A 14477-nucleotide genomic window follows, 5' to 3' on the forward strand; every position below is an offset into this window, starting at 1 on the left:
TGGCACTGGTCGCGGAGGGTCCGCGGGTTGGACGATGCTATGGAGATGTTATCACAAGCGTCGTCACGACGGGCCGACGCCCGCGGCATCTGGCGAGGAGGAGGAGAGCGCATCGTGGCCGCAACTCCCCCAGTCCTCCCAGCGCCAGCATGCAGTGGCTCGGTGGAGCGCCAACCCGAGGGTCCCGCCGGTCGCGGATCGTCTTTGTTGGCGACGGCGACGAGGCTCCGGATGGTGGCCCTCCACTCGTCAAGCTTCTCTGTAGCAGGAGGGAAGTCGAGGAGCAGCTGCGCGCGTGCCAAAGCTTTTGCCGGCGTGGGCGGCGGCGACAGCTGTGTGGATCGCGGAGCGCTTCGACTTCTAACTACGTTAGAAGGAGCTCCGTCACGACCCAGCGGCTGCGTGCCATTTTCGCCAGCGCTTCGGCAGGCGTGCTGAACCCCTTCATCCTGCGGACGACGCACAGGGCTCTTCCCACGGCGGTGCCCAGGGTCACCAATGCGGTGACGCTGCTCAACGCGCACACCATGGGAAGAGCGCGTAGTGGTCGCCGGTGTGGGCGTCCTGGAGGTCGCTGCACCGCCCGGAGGTGGCATAACGACACCCCTGGAGGGCCCCGCGCCACCTGCGGGGGCCCAGCTCCGTCTTTCGATCAGGCGACGTGTAGCCGGTCGTCTGGTGCGCGAACGACGTCGCTCGCCAGGCTCTGACTACCAAGGTGATGCTGGTGCTCGCGGACCGTGGCCCGGGTCCTGTCTGCGACCGGTCCACTGCCCGCCCGCACCGGCACGGGCCATTCAGCTCCCAACGAGCCGACCGCCGTGGCCGTCTTCTTCTTAGGAGCCATGGTGACGAAGAACTGCTAGGATAACTACGAGACCAGATTCCCACAATTGCGCCCCCTACCTGGCGCGCCAAAGATGTCGGTGTGGAACGACACCTATGGAATCACAAGAATCCCTACTACGGTTGCAGGGGCGCGGGGTTGCGAGAAGAGCAGGGCTAGTAGACAGCACAAGGATCGCTTACCCAGGTTCGGGCCGCGAGGATGCGTAAAACCCTAGTCCTGCTTTGGTGGGTGTATTTTAGAGAAATCTTGAGCTCTCGAACTAGCTGTGATCAATGCGTGGTTCGAAAGAGCCGAATCCTTCTCCAGTATGCCATGGGCCTCCTTTTATAGTCGGAAGGGGCTGCCACAGTGGCACATAGGAGGTGGAAAGGCATACAGTGCCCTGAGCTTATCGCTCGTATTACATGACAAGACGCATTTAATGCGTAGCTTAGGTGTCCCCCTGCTTTATCGGGGACGGGGGTGAGGTCCGTCCTGTCCGTCGCCGCTCCTCCTTTCTTTGACACGCGCTTTGGCCAGCGATGCGTGCGGCGCCATGTAGGAAGGCAGGCAGCTGAGGTGGCGCTCGATGAGTTGGCCTGGGGGCTGCATGTTGCCACACAGGTGCCCGCCCAGCTGGTTGGGTCTGGCAGCTGCATGTGAACGGTGGTGGAAGCTTGGTTAGCGTGGGCCTGGCGGTGGCCCTGCTGGCGTCCTTGGTGAGGGCCTTGCCGGGTGGCCCGGCAAGGGTCTTGCCGTGTGGTGCGCTGTCGTCCCGGCAAGGGCCTTGCCGGGGGTCCGGTGGCCTTCCTCGGCAAGGATCTTGCTGAGGATCGTCGTCTTCTAATCCTCATCTGATCTTGAATATGTCTTCACAAAGATCTGCATGCCACCATAGGGGTGCCTTCCCGAGCCCTGGCCCTACGTGGATGTTGGCGTTGGGGACTGTGGGCTCAAGGGTGGCTCGCTCTATTGGTGTGGGGCGAGCTGCCTCGGCAAGGGTCTTGCCGGGGCTGCTGAGGCTGCCCCCGGCAAGGGTCTTTCCGGGGGAGCCTGCTTCGTCCCTCTGCTCCTTGTCGTCTTGGCCTTGGCGTTGCTCTGATTATCTTAGGCTTTGGTCTTACCTTGGCTCACCTCCCCTGTTCTGCTTGGTGTGACCGTGGGCGCAGCTCCGACTGCCCGTGCACAGGTAAAGGGGTACAAAAGCCTGCCCCTCTTTTTGTACACCGACAAAGCCCAACAACAAAAGACTGCGGTGAAGAAGGCCAACGAAGAGCTGGCCGAGAAGAAGGCATCCCGCGGCAAGGACCGAGCATGGGTTACTGATGTCGAGGAGGACATAAAGGCTTTGTACGCAGAGCGCAACATCCTTCAGGTTCACTGGAAGAAGAAGGCCACCAAGCTCGAGAAATTAAGCTTGGCGACCCACAAGTATAGGGGATCAATTGTAGTTATTTTCGATAAGTAAGAGTGTCGAACCCAACGAGGAGCAGAAGGAAATGACAAGTAGTTTTCAGTAAGGTAATGTCTGCAAGTGCTGAAATTGTAAGTAGCGGAGTAGTTTGATAGCAAGATAATTTGTGACAAGAAAGTAACGATAATAGTAACAGAAGCGCAACAAGGTAGCCCAATCCTTTTGAGGCAAAGGACAGGCCAAAATGGTCTCTTAGGATAAGCAAAGCGTTCTTGAGGGTACACGGGAATTTCGTCTAGTCACTTTCATCATGTTGGTTTGATTTGTGTTCGCTACTTCGATAATTTTATATGTGGGTGGACCGGTGCTTAGGTGCTGTTCTTACTTGAACAAACCTCCTACTTATGATTAACCCTCCCGGAGCATCCGCAACTACGAGAAAAGTATTAAGAATAAATTCTAACCATAGCATTAAACTTTTGGATCCAATCGGTCCCTTACGAAATAGCGCATAAACTGGGGTTTAAGCTTCTGTCACTCTCGCAACCCACCATCTAATTGCTACTCCACAATGCACTCCCTTAGGCCCAAATATGGTGAACTGTCATGTAGTCGACGTTCACATGACACCACTAAGGGAATAACAACATACATACTATCAAAATATCGAACACATATCAAGTTCACATGATTACTTGCAACATGATTTCTCCCGTGACCTCAAGCACAAAAGTAAATACTCACAAATGATAAACATGCTCATGATCAGAGGAGTATTAAATGGCATAATGGATCTGAACATATAATCTTGCACCAAATAAACCATATAGTAATCAACTACAAGATGTAATCAATACTACTAGTCACCCAGAAGCACCAATCTATAGTTCTGGTAACCAGATTGAATACAAGATATGAACTAGGGTTTGAGAGGAGATGGTGTTGTTGAAGATGTTGATGGAGATTGCCATCCCCAAGATGGGAGAGTTGTTGGTGATGATGATGATGATGATTTCCCCCTCCAGGAGGGAAGTTCCCCCGGCGGAATCGCTCCGCCGGAGGGCAAAAGTGCTCCTGCCCAAGTTCCGCTTCGAGACGGCGGTGCTCCATCCCGAAAGTCTCCTCCTTATTTTTTCTAGGTCAAAATGACTTATATACCAGAAGATGGGCACCGGAGGTGGGCCGAGGAGGCCACAACCCACCAGAGCACGCCTGGGGGGCCTGGCGCGCCCAGGTGGGTTGTGCCCACCTGGTGGCCCCCCTCTAGTGTTTATTGGCTCCAATATTTCTTAAATAATCCATAAAAAATTCGTAAAGTTTCAGGTCATTTGGAGTTGTGCAGAATAGGTGGCCTGACTTAGCTTTTCCAGGTCCAGATTTCCAGCTGCCGGAATTCTCCCTCTTAGTGTGTTCCTTGCAAATTATGAGAGAAAAGGCATTAGAATTACTCCAAAAAGCATTATTATGGATAAAAACATTATAAATAACAGTAAGAAAACATGATGCAAAATGGACGTGTCAACTCCCCCAAGCTTAGACCTCGCTTGTCCTCAAACGAAAACCGAAATCGAAAAACATGTCCACATGCTTTGAGAGAGAGGTGTCTATGAAAACAAAATACGGACATAGAAGCATCATCTTGATTAATATAACATCAACAAAATTAAACATAGGACTTTTATCATAGAACTTTTATCATATGCTTCTCATGAATAAGTAATAGTTCATCACACAATCGAAGTATAAAGCAAAAACTCTATTAGAAACCGACAGACTATGTTCTCAGTCAACTTTGCGACTGCATCATCTTTTTAGGAAGGGTCACGTATCGGAGCATTAGGCAAGTCCACATACTCAACCATCATATAGTCTTCTATGATTTCTAACACTCACCTCGTACACATGAGCAAAACGTTTCAACCGAACACCTAGAAAGATAGGGGCTTATAGTTTCGCCTCCCAACATACTCACCTCAAGGATGATGTCAACAATAATGACTCATGCCATCTATATTCAACTAGACATATGTGCCTAGATCTTTCCTCACCACATGATGCTTGCCAAAGGAGAAAAATAAAAGGAATAGAAGGAAAAGTTTGACTCTTTGCATAAAAGTAAGTGCATAAAAGTAAAGGATAGGTCCATCGCAGAGGGAAGCAGAGGTTGCCATGCGCTTATTTGTTTGTATGCTCAATCCTTAGTGCAAGAGAACGTCACGTTGTATTGCCCCTTAAGATGACAACCTTTATTATGTAGTCTGTAGCTTTTATTCTTTGCATCCAAGTTCGTACAACGCTCAATTTTCTCTTACACTAAATGATCTCACACTTTTAGAAGCAATTTTATTGCCTTTTTGCACCGATGACAACTTACTTGAGGGATCTCGCTCAATCCCTAGGTAGGTATGGTGGACACTTGAAAAAGATTTGGGTTTAAGGGTTTTTGGATGCACAAGTAGTATCTCTACTTAGTGTGGAATTTTTGGCTAGGAAAGGTAAGGGAAAGCACCACATGTTAAAGGATCTATGACAATATGACTTCTGTGTGAATATAAACAAACATAAACCATTAAGTTGTCTTCCTTGTCCAACGTCAACAATTTTGGCATATAATATTTTGATGAGGACTCACAATCATAAAAGATTTCTAGGATAGTATATCTATATGTGAATCTTCTCTTCCCTTATAAATTCTTTCATGAGTTGCATCATTGACTAATGCTATGTTTGTCAATCTCTAATAAACTTTTCTCCTTATACTTTTCCTTATGTGGTGCCATCACCTACCATAGGATTAGTATATAATCTTATTGATTTATTTCCTTTCTTCTATTTATTTCCTTTCTCTTTTTCTTTCTTTATTTCTTTTCTTTATTTGCAACATGAGAGTAAAGAAAGCAAAAACTCAAACTAACTTTATTATATAACTTGCACATGATTACAAGGATAGATCACTAAGCAAACTCTCAAAGAAGAAAGGATCAAACTAAACATTATTTCATCTAAAAGAAAATGATCGAACTAGGATAAGTAAAAGCAAAAAGATGGTGGGATGATATATACCGGGGCACCTCCCCCAAGCTTGGCGGAAGCCAAGGGGAGTGCCCATACCCGATACTCAATTCTCATTTGGTGGTGAAGAAGATGGTGGTGGTGATGAAGCAATCCTATCCTTAAGGATCAAGAGGTTCTCTAGCCGACGAATGACTCTCCGGAGATGGATGATATGCTCTTGATGCAGAATATTTTCGCAAGTAAGATACTTATTCTATATGTGAAGTATTTCAATGACGCGAAAAGCCTCAATCTCAGCAGGAGTAAGATGAGGTAGGTAGGGCTTAAGGATATCCTCTTCCTCCTCCTCGGCCAGCAGCTCTTGTGCTGCTCCCGGGGGTGGATCTAAGGTAGCTTTCTTGCCCTTGTCTCCCTTGATGGCGTCTGTGGGCTCCTCCTGCTTCGTCTCGATCTTCATCAGCCAAGCATCTTCTTCCATGTTGTTGGAGGAGCAAGAAGACATGATGCCTGGCTTGATAAATCTGACTGGAAACAGCAAGAGAAGAGAATAGAGGATTTCTCCACAATACGGTGATCAACAGGTTCGGGAAGTATATATAGATTTTTTATCTTGGAGGACAAGCATATGGAAGAAAAACGGAGTACGGAAGGTGTCCCAGGTGGGCACAACCCACCTGGGCGCTTGCCTGGCGCGCCCTGGTGTCTTGTGCCCACCAGGGGACGCTTCCTGGAAGTTTCTTTATTTCCAAGATTTTAAAATATTCCAAAACTGATAAAAAATATTTTTGCGCATTTTTCGGAGTCCGTTTACTTACCGTATCACATACCTCTTTATTTTTACGATTCTGGAGTGTTCCGGAAGGACTCTTTTATGTGTTCTTCCGGTGTCAAATTTTGGATAATATTACTTTCAACATTGATAGGCGTACCTGAGATATAATGCTTTATTCGTTTCCAATTGACAACCTTAGGGTTAGTACCTTCGGAGTTATTTATTTTGATGGCTCTAGACCGGTAAATCTCCTCGATGATGTATGGGCCTTCCCATTTCGAGAGGAGCTTTCCTGCAAAAAATCTAAAACGAGAGTTGTACAAAAGGACATATTCTCCAACTTTAAACTCACGCTTTTGAATTCTTTGGTCATGCCATCTCGTAACCTTTTTCTTTGAATAAATTTGCATTTTCATAAGCTTGGGTTCTCCATAGCTTATATCAAATAACCTCTTTTCACCAGCAAGTTTGAAATCATAGTTGAGTTCTCCATAGTTATGTTCTAACTCAAGAGGCAAATGACAAGCTTTTCCATAAACCATTTTATAAGGAGACATACCCATAGGATTTTTATGTGTTGTTCTATAAGCCCAAAGTGCATCAACTAATTTCTTAGACCAATTCTTCCTGGACCAATTAACAGTCTTTTGCAAAATTAATTTTATTTCTCTATTGCTAAGTTCAACTTGACCACTAGACTGAGGATGATAGGGTGATGCAATTATATGGTTAACATCATACTTAGCAAGCATCTTACGGAAAGCACCATGAATAAAGTGTGAACCACCATCAGTCATTAAATATCTAGGGACTCCAAACCTTGGGAAAATAACTTCCTTAAGCATTTTAATAGAGGTGTTGTGATCAGCACTACTAGTTGGAATAGCTTCTACCCATTTAGTAACATAATCAACAGCAACCAAGATATGTGTATACCCATTAGAGGAAGGAAAAGGTCCCCTATAATCAAATCCCCAAACATCAAATGGTTCAACAACAAGTGAATAATTCATAGGCATTTCTTGACGCTTACCGATATTACCTATTCTTTGACATTCATCACAAGAAGAGACAAACTTACGGGCATCCTTGAAGAGAGTAGGCCAATAAAATCTAGATTGCAATACCTTGTGAGCAGTTCTATTTCTAGCATGATGCCCTCCATAAGCTTCGGAGTGACATTTCCATAGGATTTGTCCCTGTTCATGCTCAGGTACACAATGTCTAATAATACCATCTACTCCTTCTTTATAAAGATGTGGGTCATCCCAAAAGTAATGTCTTAAATCATAAAGAATTTTTTCTTTTGCTGTTATGTAAAGCTAGGTGGTAAATATTTAGCAATAATATAATTAGCATAGTCAGCATACCAAGGAGTACTATGAGAAACATTTATTGCAGCTAACTCCTCATCAGGAAAACTAACATCAATAGGTAGTGGGTCATCAAGCACATTTTCAAGCCTAGACAAATTATCAGCTACTGGGTTTTCAGCTCCTTTTCTATCAATGATATGTAAATCAAATTCTTGTAACAAGAGAACCCAACGAATAAGTCTAGGTTTAGCATCTTTCTTTTCCATAAGATATTTAATAGCAGCATGGTCTGTGTGAACAGTTACCTTGGAATCAACACTATACGATCTAAATTTATCACAAGCAAACACCACTGCTAAGAATTCTTTCTCAGTAGTAGCATAATTTCTTTGAGCACTGTCTAGAGTTTTACTAGCATAATGAATAACATTCAATTTCTTATCAACTCTTTGTACTAGAATAGCACCAATAGCATAATCGCTAGCATCACACATAATTTAAAAAGGCAAGTTCCAATCAGGTGGTTGAACAATAGGTGCAGATATTAAGGCTTTCTTGAGTGTTTCAAAGGCTTCAAGATAATCATCATAAAAAACAAAAGGAATATCCTTTTGCAAAAGATTAGTAAGATGCCTAGAAATTTTAGAGAAGTCTTTGATAGATCTCCTATAGAAACCAACATGACCTAGGAAACTATGAATACCTTTGATGTCCTTAGGACATGGCATTTTCTCAATTGCATCAACCTTAGCTTGGTCCACTTCAATACCTCTTTCAGAAATTTTATGACCCAAGACAATGCCTTCATTAACCATAAAGTGGCACTTCTCCCAATTCAAGACAATATTTGTTTGTTCACATCTCTGCAAAACTCGCTCAAGATTGCTTAAACAATCATCAAACGACTTCCCATAAACAGAAAAGTCATCCATGAAAACCTCAACAATCTTTTCACAAAAGTTATAGAAGATAGCAGTCATACCTCTTTGAAAGGTAGCAGGTGCATTACATAAACCAAAAGGCATACGTCTATAAGCATAAGTTCCAAAGGGACAAGTAAAAGTAGTCTTCTCTTGATCAGGTTGAGAAACAGGTATTTGTGAAAAGCCAGAGTATCCATCTAGGAAGCAAAAGTGTGTGTGCTTAGATAATCTTTCAAGCATTTGATCAATAAAAGGCAAGGGGTAATGATCTTTTCTAGTTGCTTTGTTTAATTTTCTGTAATCAATTACCATTCTATAGCCTGTAACAATTCTAGGTGGAATAAGTTCATTCTTATCATTAGGAACAATAGTAATACCTCCTTTCTTAGGGACACAATGAACAGGACTTACCCATCTACTGTCAGCTATAGGATAAATTATACCTGCTTCCAAAAGTTTTAAGATTTCCGTTCTTACCCCTTCATTTTTGGATTCAACCGACGTTGGTGATCAACAACGGGTTTAGCGTCAGGTTCCATGTTAATTTTGTGCTGACATAGAGTGGGACTAATGCCCTTTAAATCATCAAGAGTCTATCCAATAGCAGCTCGATGCTTCCTTAGAACTTTCAATAATCTTTCTTCTTCATGTTCTGAAAGGTTAACACTAATTATAACAGGATATATTGTCTTTTCATCGAGATAAGCATATTTCAAAGTGTCTGGCAATTGTTTTAATTCAAACACAGGATCACCTTTAGGTGGAGGAGGACCTCCTAGAGTTTCAATAGGCAAATTGTGTTTAAGCAGAGGACGTTGTTCAAAGAAAACCTTATCTATTTCATTTCTTTCATTCATATGTAAATCATTTTCATGGTCTAGCAAATATTGTTGTAACGGATCAGTAGGTGGACCAGCAATAGAAGCAAGACCAATTAATTCATCCTTACTAGGCAATTCTTTTTCATGATGATTTCTACTAAACTTGGAAAAATTAAACTCATGAGACTCATCACCAAAGATAACACCAACAGTTTGTTTCTTACAAATCTATCTTAGCATTAACTATATTCAAGAAAGGTCTACCAAAGATAATGGGACAAAAGTCATCTTGTGGGGACCAAGAACAAGAAAATCAGTAGGGTATTTAATTTCCCACGTAAGACTTCAACATCTCTAATAATCCCAAATGGTGATATGGTGTGTCTATTAGCAAGTTTAATAGTAACATCTATTTCTTCTATCTCAGCAGGAACTATGTCTTTCATGATTTCTTCATATAAAGTGTAAGGAATAGCACTCACACTAGCATCGATGTCACATAAACCATGATAGTAGTGATCTCCTATTTTAACTTAAATAACAGGCATGCCAACAACTGGTCTATGTTTATCTTTTTTATCAGGTTTAGCAATTCTAGCAGCTTCTTCACAGAAGTAAATAACATGCCCATCCATATCTTCCTCCAAGAGATCTTTAACCATAGCAATACTAGGTTCTACTTTAATTTGTTCATCAGGTTTAGGTGTTCTAATATAGCTTTTGTTAACCACAGTTGAAACTTTAGCATGTTCCTTAATCCTAACACGGAAAGGTGGTTTCTCAAAATAAGCAGAAGGAACACCTGGATCAACATTATAAAGTATAGTTTCTTCTTTAACCGGTACTGGTTCTTTAATTTCTTCTTTAATAGGTGGGTGATATTTAAACCACTTCTCCTTAGGGAGTTCAACGTGAGTAGCAAATGATTCACAAAAGGAGGCTGCTATCTCAGAGTCAAGTCCATATTTAGTGCTGAACTTTTGAAAAGCATCAGTATCCATAAAAGATTTAACACAATCATACTTAAGTTTAATACTTGACTCTTTACCTTCGTCGAGTTCCCAATCTTCAGAGTTGCATTTCATTCTTTCCAAAAGATCCCACCGAAATTCAATAGTCTTCTTCATAAATGAACCAGCACAAGAAGTATCAAGCATGGTTTGATCATTACGAGAAAGCCGAGCATAAAAATTCTGGATAATAATTTCTCTTGAGAGCTCATGATTGGGGCATGAATATAACATTGACTTAAGCCTCTCACAAGCTAGAGTGAGACTTTCTCCTTCACGAGGCCAAAAATTATATATATAATTCCGATCACGATGAACTAGATGCATAGGATAAAATTTCTGGTGGAACTCCAATTTCAAACGATTCCAATTCCATGATCCAATATCATCACATAGCCTATACCTTCCAATGCTTCTTCCTTCAAAGATAAAGGGAAAACCTTTTTCATCACTTCATCGCTGGGTAAACCTGCAAGCTTAAACAATCCACAAATGTGTTCCACATATATCAAGTGCATATCAGGATGTTCGGTTCCATCTCCTGCATAAGGATTAGCTAGCAGTTGTTCTATCATACCCGAAGGAATTTCATATTCAATATTTTCTGTAGGTGCAGTAGGTTCAGGGGTAGCTAATTGTGGTTCCGGACGAGGTGAATAGACCCCTCAAAGGATTGTTTTCCATAGTAACAAGTGACAATAAATTTCAGCACACTACATAAATGTTTCCTTACCAAATTCCACTTACCAAAAGCGCTTCACTCCCTGGCAACGGCCCTAGAAAATAGCCTTGATGACCCACAAGTATAGGGGATCAATTGTAGCTCTTTTCGATAAGTAAGAGTGTCGAATCCAATGAGGAGCGGAAGGAAATGACAAGTAGTTTGCAGTAACGTAATGTCTGCAAGTGTTGAAATTGTAAGTGGCGGAGTAGTTTGATAGCAAGATAATTTGTAACAAGCAAGTAACGATAATAGTAACAAAAGTGCAGCAAGGTAGCCCAATCCTTTTGAGGCAAAGGACAGGCCAAAATGGTATCTTATGATAGGCAAAGCGTTCTTGAGGGTACTCGGGAATTTCATCTAGTCACTTTCATCATGTTGGTTTGATTTGTGTTCGCTACTTTGATAATTTGATATGTGGGTGGACCAGTGCTTAGGTGCGGTTCTTACTTATTATTAACCCTCCCGCAAGCATCCGCAACTACGAGAAAAGTATTAAGAATAAATTATAACCATAGCATTAAACTTTTGGATCCAATCGGTCCCTTACGAAATAGCGCATAAACTGGGGTTTAAGCTTCTGTCACTCTCGCAACCCACCATCAAATTGCTACTCCACAATTCATTCCCTTAGGCCCAAATATGGTGAAGTGTCATGTAGTAGACGTTCACATGACACCAATAAGGGAATAACAACATACATACTATCAAAATATCAAACACATATCAAGTTCACATGATTACTTGCAACATGATTTCTCCCGTGACCTCAAGAACAAAAGTAACTACTCACAAATGATAAACATGATGTAATCAACATACGTACTATCAGAGGATTATTAAATGGCATAATGGATCTGAACATATAATCTTCCACCAAATAAACCATATAGTAATCAACTACAAGATGTAATCAACACTACTAGACACCCACAAGCACCAATCTATAGTTCCGATAACAAGATTGAACACAAGAGATGAACTAGGGTTTGAGAGGAGATGGTGCATTTGAAGAGGTTGATGGATATTGCCCTCCCCTAGATGGGAGAGTTGTTAATGATTATGATGACGATGATTTCCCCCTCTGGGAGGGAAGTTCCCTTGGCGGAATCGCTCCGCCGGAGGGCAAAAGTGCTCCTGCCCAAGTTCCGCCTCGAGACGGTGGCGCTTCGTCTTGAAAGTCTCCTCCTTATTTTTTCTAGGTCAAAATGAGTTGTATACCAGAAGATGGGCACCAGAGGTGGGCTGAGGAGGCCACAACCCACCAGGGCGCGCCTGGCGTGCCCAGGTGGGTTGTGCCCACCTGGTGGCCCCCCTCTGGTGTTTATTGGCTCTAATATTTCTTAAATAATCCATAAAAAATCTCCGTAAAGTTTCAGCTCATTTGGAGTTGTGTAGAATAGGTGGCCTAATGTAGCTTTTCCAGGTCCAGATTTCCAGCTGCCGGAATTCTCCCTCTTGGTGTGTTCCTTGCAAATTATTAGAGAAAAGGCACTAGAATTACTCCAAGAAGCATTATTATGGATAAAAATGTTATAAATAACTGTAAGAAAACATGATGCAAAATGGACGTATCAGCGTGCAAAGAGACCAGGCTTGGGCAGACCGTGAGGAGCTTCATGAAGTGAAGCAAATTTCCAGTGGTAAGCCATACTTGCTTCAACGGGTTTTTGGAGAAATCAGGTTCACCAAGCTTATGAACATTTGATGTTCCTTGGACGCTTTCGTGGACCTGCCGAGGAGCGCGTCAGATGTCGGCCACTACTATGGTTCCATCGAGGGTGACTCCGAGTAGAAGGTCTTCTGGGGTCGGTTCCAGGCACCCTCGCATCCACCGCTGCTGAACAATGAGATGAAGCAGCTGATGGAACTGTATCACATGGAGAGGCTGGCCATGGAGGACATCTACATCAACCTTTGGCCACCGGAGCCACTTCTAAGCAGCTTCTGTGGCCTAGTCAAGCGGCTGCAAGGTGCCAGCCCCCAAGTTCTCTGCTGGAAGTGTTAAGCCTGTCTGGAGAGTGCTCAACGAGCGTATGCGTTTGTGAGGACGCATTACCCCAGGATCAAGGCCGAATTTGTGATTGCGGGGCCTCCGGAAGGGAAGAACCATACTCCTGAGAGGTACATGGCCGAGGTACTGGATGGTGCTCGGATAACGAGGCCCGGTGTAGCAAAGACAACCTACTTTTCTAAATGTGCCCTTGGTATGCCGAGGTGTAATCTTTGTAAAAAGGCAAGTTATATTTTTTGAATTCCTGGCTTTATTGTCTGATAAGTTTATTTTGAGTCTTCTGCAACCGTTGAAATAATGAAAATGGCCAATCGTCGGCTTCCACCCCCTTGTATATAATACAAGGGGTGGTTCTGCAACACGTTAACCCTTAGCCGATGTCTCAGTGCCTGAAGGCGGTTTGTATTAACAGAAACTAGGCAATGGACTATTTGGCTTTATAACTTTCACCTTAGTCATAGGAGCTTGACTATGGGGGCAATTGACTAGCCCTCGGTGTGTGCGGTGTTTGGACGTGCCGAGGTCGAGCCATTAACACTTTAGCTCATTTTGACAACAACCATTCATTTAACATAGAGTAACCTCTATCGATTTTTAGTTTGACATAATCATAAGATTGCCGACCTGTTTTTGCCAATCATGACAGTCAGTTTTCATCTTTCTGCACTAAAGCACTTAACCAGTCTAGCTAGAAGTACAATTGTAGTGGTTCTCAGTGCTGAAACATAAGGGGTAAGCACAGGAGCCAGGCAACCCAACTATTGACCAAAGACATGATTCGAAACCGATGCATATAATGCAATATCCGAGATGTCGAATATTTTTATGTTGATTATCAGAATGATTAACTAGGCAAGGTTGTAGATCCGAGCCTCCGGTCGAGAATCGACGTGTTTTTTCTTGTTAAAAGATATTGTATCGCAATGGTTATCTTTGGCTCCGAGGCAAAAACAAAAATGACACAAATATATGCGTGATGAACGTAAAAGGTCTTTTTCTTTGATTTATAGGGTGAAACAGTACATGATGAGTTTATCAAAGAAACGATATACATCACACGGTTCACTAGGATGAACTGTGTGTGATTAGGCAACACAATGGAAACGGTTCAACTGAACAAGATGTGTGTGATACGCGGCAAACAGGTCCGTAATCAGAAATGTGTGCGAAGACCTATAATAACACAGATGATTGCTGCTAATAAGCCGTGTGATTTGCTCTGTCTACAGTAGAATAACATGTATGTGTATATATATATATATGTAACTGAAATAAACATCCAATTACATAAGTGACTATACAAATCATTCGCACACACCTCAATCAACAATTGCATGCATTCTAAAGTAGGAGAAACGATTGTCTAGTCATCTACTTCTTGTGATGCTCCTGCCACTGCTATGTGGCTCGATCCCTCATCTGGGGCAGGAAGAAGACAGTTCCTCATGTCAACGATCCGCCTGTACATCTCGTAGCTTGTGTGCGCGTACTTGACGTGTTCTTCATCCAGTCTCTCATGCCAAACACTGTGCCAGGCATTCTTGTCCTTCTTGTTGTCTTCCTTCATCTTCGCGTAGTAGGGGTCGATGATGGCCGAGGCGAGGTCAACCAGGGAGTTCAGTTTGTTGTTGTCGCTCCCCAT

This window comes from Triticum aestivum, chromosome 1D, assembly GCF_018294505.1.
Source record: "Triticum aestivum cultivar Chinese Spring chromosome 1D, IWGSC CS RefSeq v2.1, whole genome shotgun sequence".
Taxonomy (NCBI): Eukaryota; Viridiplantae; Streptophyta; class Magnoliopsida; order Poales; family Poaceae; genus Triticum; species Triticum aestivum.